This window comes from Leopardus geoffroyi, chromosome B3 (genome assembly GCF_018350155.1).
Source record: "Leopardus geoffroyi isolate Oge1 chromosome B3, O.geoffroyi_Oge1_pat1.0, whole genome shotgun sequence".
NCBI lineage: Eukaryota > Metazoa > Chordata > Mammalia > Carnivora > Felidae > Leopardus > Leopardus geoffroyi.
Genome location: NC_059337.1, coordinates 65,799,123 through 65,805,554, shown reverse-complemented (window position 1 = coordinate 65,805,554; position 6,432 = coordinate 65,799,123).

Here is a 6,432-nt window from a genome sequence, read left to right as displayed (position 1 = left end):
GGGGCTGGATATTAATTGTATTGGAATTCTCAATCCAGCACTACTCTTGGGATTTTGAAATACTCAAAATTGAGTGTATTTTGGAAATGTAAAGAATAGTAAACTTACAACAAATAATTCATATAATTACATTCAAATAATTTTCTTTTATATATAAAAATATATATAATTTATATAATATAATTTATATATATAAAAATATATAATATATATTATAATATATAAATTATAATATTATTTATTATAATTATGAGCATTTAATTAATTAATTAATTAATGAGATGGTACATGCTGTATTATGAGCATGACCAAAGTGCTTTGGAAGCCCTAAGGATTTGGGATTAATTGAAGGATTGTACACAGAATCAGTACTGGGGTTTGGGAGAGCAGTAGGATTTCAGACAAAAACACAGAATGGAACAAGGGCAAGGAAGAATACTGTAGGTGAAGGGGATTTTATGGTATGTGGAAATGATTACAAATTAGATACCAAAGTTATACAGATTCTGCAGTACTTATGGAGAAGCTGGAAAATCAGGTAGAAGACTTACTGAAATACCATACTAAGGGGTTTCAAGTTATTTCCTTGGAGAAATCGGATCTAAAGAGAACAAAAGCAGAAAAACCCTGGTTTACAAAGCTTAGTTTGGTAGTGCCATGTAAAATGATTTGAAGTGCAAACTTTGAAGACACAGAAAAGAGTTCAAGCAAAAGAGAGCCTGAGGACTTTGCAAGGTGGCTGTGGGGGGATGGGGGAGGGAAGGAAGTAAGATAAACTAAAGGATAAGAAAGTTAAAATAATTTTCAAATATATTGAATAGATATGTAAGTGGAATTGTGACAAAGATCATTATACAAGCCTCCAATCTACTAATATTAGTTTTCAACATCTTTCATGCCTTCAAAATTATTGAAAATATTAGAGAAATTAATCATTAGTAATATTCATGTTTATTTTTTACTGAGGTGGCAATGCTATTCCTCAATCTGTTGTCACACTTGTCACACTTGCCATTAAGTAATCAATCCATCAAGGGTCTTACAAATCTAACAACGGATGTCTTCAATGTCTCCTTCTCCTATTTTAGCGTTCAGGCCTCGAAAACTTCTTAATAACTTTAAACACAAGCCAAAAATATCCATGCTGATAACATATACAAATTTAGGATACTCTAACTTTAGCACAAAACTAAAGTTGCCTAAAGTTTTCTTTAATAATAAGCTTGGGGCACCTGGGTGGCTCAGTCAGTTGGGCATCCGACTTTGGCTCAGGTCGTGATCTCACAGTTTGTGGGTTCAAGCCCCGTGTCGGGCTCTGTGCTGACAGCTCAGAGCCTGGAGCCTGCTTCAGATTCTGTGTCTCCTCCTCTCTCTGCCCCTCCCATGCTCATGCTCTGTCTCACTCTGTCTCTCAATAATAAAATAAATGTAAAAAAAATCTTTTTAAACAGTAACAAGCTATACCTCGGTAGAGAATTTTGACTTAGCCTCTCCTAAATGTTAAATGGATGTCCCATCTAAGTTGTAAAGAGATAAGAGTCAGTGGCTTTGACAGGATATCCTAATATGGGATGTGCCCATGTGCCTGGAGGAGATGGTCTGGAAAGAAAAAAGCAGCAGGAATATACTTGGAATTACTGTGCTACTGAGTAACAACAGAGTTGGGTTCTGCTGTATGCTGGTGGTAAACTGGGCTTGGAGTCCACTTAGGAAGGCAGGAGAAAAGGAAGATGACAGGGCAGGATGCCTCAGGGATCCTCTGCTCTCATCCTCTCTGTTATTTTCCAGTCCCTCTTCACAGAGTCCCTCCTCCACTCCCCCTTTAGGACTTGCTCATCTTCAGATCTCCAGACGAGGCTGGTGGGATGGCCAAACAGTTTGAGGAATCTTTTCCTTACTACTATACTCAGACACTTAAAAATCAGTCTATCTAGACTCTGATCATATCTTTGGGTTGGGAAACCATACAAACCTTGTGGGTAAAAACAAAATTTTTTAAGCCTCCAGAAAAGGATATATATAACACATTTCCTTAGAAATCCTTCCTGGGATCCAAAGTCTTTTACTATACGTTTGAAAGCATCATTTGTTTTTATTTATTTGAAAACATCATTTATTAAAGGTGCAATTTATGCGCAGAGCACTGTATACTATTTTAGTGATTATGCAGGTAAATTATTACACTCCATAAAATTTTGGTATTTTGTAATTGAATGCTAATAATACAGGCCATCTTGGTTGAATAAACATTTTTAACTGATCATAATTGCTTATATGCATCAACTTTCTCAAACATTTTACTGTATTTTTCTAAATAAATAGTCAATAATCAAATCTCTATGAAGCATTTATTTGTAAAAAGAGAGAGAAAAACAAGAGGCTGATTAACACAAAATTCAAGAAGATGTGATTTATAGGGAAAGTGAGGGAAAGGAAGAGGTTGGAGAGAGGCTTAAGGTTCCAAAGGTACTGGTACATTTCATTTCCTAAGTTCGGTACAGAACTCACATGTCCATTCTATTTACTTAGTTATTTGTATATTTTACATGTATGCTATAGATATTATTTTGAATTCACTTATTATTTGATAAATTATTTAAAGGAGAGAATTATAAGACATGATTCAAACAATGGTAATGAAATCACTATTTTTTAAAATGTTAGGGCTATGGAATTAAGCAATGGACTATTTCTCTGAGTTCTCTGTTCCAATCTATCAAGTAAATAGGGTATTAAGTACTACAGGTAAAAAGGAAGGATAAAAAGACCTAAGTATGGTGCCAAGGAATTCCATCTCTTCCAAAGACTTCTTCTAAGTGATACTGGCTGTGCAAACAGCCTATGTGAAGCACTGACTCTGTTTTACACAGGAAAAGACTACTGAAGCCTGGCAGTGAGGGTGTGGGTTTTGCACAGCCCTTCCTGGAGTTCAAATCAAAGCACAGTAATTCGGCCACATGATATCAACCAGTTGTCTTCATTTTCAAGATGGTTAATTACCATAGAATCATTTCCTTTCCAAATTCCAGATTAATATTCATTGATCAATACTAGCAAAAGACTGAGAACAGTGGAAAACTGATACCATTCTTGACAATACTCAGCAGAGACATCAGCAGGGTCTATTTCCTCAGGAATTCATCTTAGTCGTTACTAGGTGTCTTTTTTTGTATTCTTCCTGTTCAATCTTTACTTTTCTTTTGGCAACCATATTCTCTCTGAATCATTGCAAAAAAAAAAATGCCCTAGGCTTTATGATGAAACGGGATCCTAATTCAGGCCGAATTAAAAGTAAACTCCAAGGCCTCGGTACATTCAGGATTTAGATCTCCTCATCCTGAAATGGAGTGGAATCAGTAGCCTAAAGGTGAAAGCCTCTAAACTCCCTTTACTACTCAAAGCCTATAATCACTTTGTTTTAACCAAGTACACAAGAATGGTAGAATTTCCCAGTTAACATGTCAAGAAATCTCTACCTCAGATAAGAATCGAGCTCTTTGGGTTTACTCCCCGCACAAAATACTTAACACCCAAAGGGACTGTTTTGGATGTTGTTTATTTTGATGACCAGATAGATTCCTTTGTTTTGTAAAATCCACATGCCCATTTTGCCTTCTTAGGAAATTTTTGTTCTAGCACCCTATCATTATTTGCTACCAAACTTCATATCTTTTGTTTGAAGCATCTAAAAATAAAAGTAGTTGTTTAACTAATTTTCTCTGGAGCTTAATTTGGCAATTATCAAATCACATTTGTCAATACAATGACTAAATCAGATGTGACCCAGACATCAACATTTTAAAAAGCCTCTGCAGCCTTTCCTATTAATTCAAGTTACAGTAGCTACAAGGAAAATCTTGCTTCGATCAATAAGAAACAAAAATGTACACTCGTCTGTCATTTCAAAGTCATCTATTAAAACAACTCAAATATAAAATTCAACTGTGCTGAAATACAAATAGAACAGCATAATGAGGCTTATGTTTAGAAATGCAAAGAGCATTTTGGAAGTATTTTAGGAAGAATTAATTTAATTCTAACTATTAATATTCTTCCATCATTTGATTTTCATTCTTGTACATGTGGATGCCATAAAAATGCTATTTTTAAGATTTGTAATTGTTTTTCTCTTTTCCTTTCCTTTCCTTTCCTTTCCTTTCCTTTCCTTTCCTTTCCTTTCTCTCTCTCTATTGCACTCTCTCTGTCTCTCTCTCTCCTTCCAGGGCTGATATCTCTTGCTATATATATACTGAGACACTTTGGAGAACTAAAAATTTTTTTCTAGGACATATGAAGGCCGATGTGAATATCAAAATGATGTAGAGGACACAGGAAGAAAAACTCTTGAAATCATAATAGGTCATGTGAACTCATATTTAATTAGATTCTTGGTAAGTATGTAGCATATTATTAATGACTGCTTATTTACTCAGGAACCATGTTTGTTTTTGGCAAATTAATTTTATGCTGTGATGTGGAATAATGCTTAGCTTTCGGTAACTTGTTGAAAATGCACTAACATTACTGCATCATGTGCTATGTATGCTTAATGGCCATCGCTAAGACTAGATGGAAATATGGCAAGACAATTAATAGCATTCATTTTGCCTTTAGTATTCCTTAAGTTTCCTAACACTAGAAAATACCAATAAAAGACTAAAAAATTGTTACATGTGGCTGGAACCCAAAGTTATTTTTTGACATCATTGTAAGGAATACTCTGCATCTTATATATCTTGATATCCTATGTACAGAAAGTGACATCTACTGGAGAAAGCAGAAGTGAATATTTACTTTCCAAACTATTTTCCTGGTAAACTTCCAGGCAAGTTGCACTATCCTCGAGATTATCCCAAACTTCTAGAACAAAGAAAGGTTTTATTTAGCTTAGTATGGCATAAAGGCTGGCTTGTTTTGGTTATCATTTTGTCAAAGATGCCTTTTGGAGAAAAGTGGTTATGAGGGCCACACAAATGATCTCGTAAGAAACACCACTGAAGACTTCTGGAAAATACAACTCCAGCACATTCCCTTAAGGGTAAAATTGGGGTTCTAAATAACTATAAACCATCAAGCAGTGGATTTGAAAAGAACTCTGTTGTAACAAATAGTCTGAAAATATGTTTGGAAAATGTGTAACTTCCTTAAATGGTCTGGAACAGGAGTTGTAAAACGAAGTATGGGATTGGAATACATAATTTCTGTCTGATGAAAAGGCAACCCCATGCTACTCTAAAACCTAATCATTTTTATTTATTCATGTTAAAAAATGTGTCTAACCCCCATGATCTAATCAAACCCCTGTTCTCACGGCATTAGGGGATATGACCAAGGTGTTTTTCACTCATGGTCAGAACTAAGAAGTGACTCAGAGTTCTGATAGAACAGACACCAGCTTCTTTCTTGTGACAATAATTCCCCAATATGTAAGTAATAATTCTTTTCTAAGGAAAACAAAAGCCTTTCCTATCTTTTTTTTTTAGCAACCATATAGAATATATTTATTTATTTTTAATATATGAAATTTATTGTCAAATTGGTTTCCATACATCACCCAGTGCTCATCCCAAAAGATGCCCTTTTCAATGCCCATCACCTCCCCTCCCCTCCCTCCCACCCCCCATCAACCCTCAGTTTGTTCTCAGTTTTTAAGAGTCTCTCATGCTTTGGCTCTCTCCCAATCTAACCTCATTTTTTTTTCTTCCCCTCCCCCATGGGTTTCTGTTACATTTCTCAGGATCCACATAAGAGTGAAAACATATGGTATCTGTCTTTCTCTGTATAAGCCTTTCCTATCTTAATAGAAGCTACGGTAGCAGCCATTTTCAAGACTGAAAGAGTGAGGCACAGCTTTATTCAGGAGCTCACAAATACAAGACTACGACAGTGCCTAGCAGCCTGTCTCTTTGGTTCTAGCATGTTACCTATATGATGGTACCAATGCTGCTTCTATATTTAGATTCCGTCATATGATACTCTGTAGTTAATGTCAGATTTTCTACTTCTAATTATCACTGTCATTATTTCATTTTATTTTTTTTATTTTGTTTTTGTAACAATGCTCTTGCACTCCCTCTGCTGGCCTTGCTAATTAACAAAACTAGGGCCAAAGTAGTCCTGGTGTGTATCTGTGATACCAGTCGATGGGCTGGTAAAACCGACACTGTTTTTTGTTGGAACCCAAAAAGTCAGTCATGTTGCCTGCCCTTCATCTGAAATAAAGAGGGCAAAAGAACGTTTATTTGTAGATGATGAAAACAAAACAGGGTTATTTTTATACATTTAACAGAGAATCTAATGAAATGGAATAAATGTACAAATCTTAAAAATGTGTCAACCTTTGCTAATTAAAAAAAAAAAGTTACCCTTTTTCTATTAAAATGTATATGTACTTGGTAAAGGGTGTATTTTACTACGAGGTGTATCAATTTT